Here is a 1,086-nt window from a genome sequence, read left to right on the forward strand (position 1 = left end):
AAAAAATATATAAGAACAATGCTGGGCATTTATTAATTTAAAAACCAAGGACAAAAGTGGAAGCTCATTCCATTTCAAGTTTCACTTCAGACACAATATAAAATACAAACAACAAACATTTCTTGTCGAATATGTAATTTGGCATTCAAGATCGGGATCATCTTTCATCCCAGCTCTTCTGTATTTTGTCAAAATAACAGTGAAGAGAAATAAGAAAAGCCCGTCACTGAGAGCAAATAAATGATCATTATTAAAAGTACATATGACTTATGCTTTCATGGTTGCATGTCATTTCAAGTGCATGAAGAAAAACTACCAATAACTACTTCATAACTCATAAAAAATCATAACTTCTGCAGTGTCCACCCATCCAAACTAACCATAAAGAATTTACATTCATGAATAACTACATTGTTTTTCTTGTATGATGAATGAAATACGTATACAAAATCCAGTGGAACAAGATCCATTTTGACACTGTTTCAAGTCATAAATATCTCAGTGTTGAAATTTAAAACATTTTCTTCAGCTAAAATGACTGTTTAATCTGTATTTGCATTAAGGTTGCAAGTAATGTGACAGTACAATGCATCTCAAAAACATGCAACATCACAAGAATATAAAAGTAAAAAAAACAGTCTTTATCACATCCCAAGGCTTGTGCAGTGTTTTCCTCTGATAACATGACAAACTCAGTCCCCGAAGATCCAGAGTACATTCACTCCCGAAAGACCTAGATTCACTCTCCTGGTACAAAAAAAGGGGGCAATGGTTTCATCCATTTCGTACGTCAATGTAGCACATACTTTCAGGATCCAAATAGCAAACCAAAAACAGAAACAACTATCCTAGCTACAAAATTCCTTAAAACGATGCAGATCACAGATAACATGATAGATCAACACTCACCCCAGCATGCCCGACTCCTTGGTTTTGATAATGTAGAGAAACATCAGGATGGTATGAAACAAGTTATTTCTGCCCTGTGGAAACACAATCAAGCATTAATCACAGAAAAGTTACTCCACTGTAATTATGGTTAGAGACTAGGGCTGCACGATAAATCGCATGCGATATTTAATGCGC

General features: G+C 34.8%; 1 long non-coding RNA gene across 1 annotated transcript; it reads right to left on the reverse strand.

The window, feature by feature from the left end:
- Positions 1-173: 173 nt before the first annotated feature.
- On the reverse strand, positions 174-985 carry LOC107735962 (uncharacterized). Its single transcript, XR_001639553.1, has 2 exons — positions 910-985; positions 174-747 (listed from the first exon to the last, which is right to left on the reverse strand). It is a non-coding gene; the product is annotated as an uncharacterized LOC107735962 (long non-coding RNA).
- Between the last annotated feature and the right edge of the window lie 101 nt (positions 986-1,086).

Source organism: Sinocyclocheilus rhinocerous, unplaced genomic scaffold (assembly GCF_001515625.1).
Source record: "Sinocyclocheilus rhinocerous isolate Xijiao unplaced genomic scaffold, SAMN03320098_v1.1 C36397652, whole genome shotgun sequence".
Classification (NCBI taxonomy): domain Eukaryota; kingdom Metazoa; phylum Chordata; class Actinopteri; order Cypriniformes; family Cyprinidae; genus Sinocyclocheilus; species Sinocyclocheilus rhinocerous.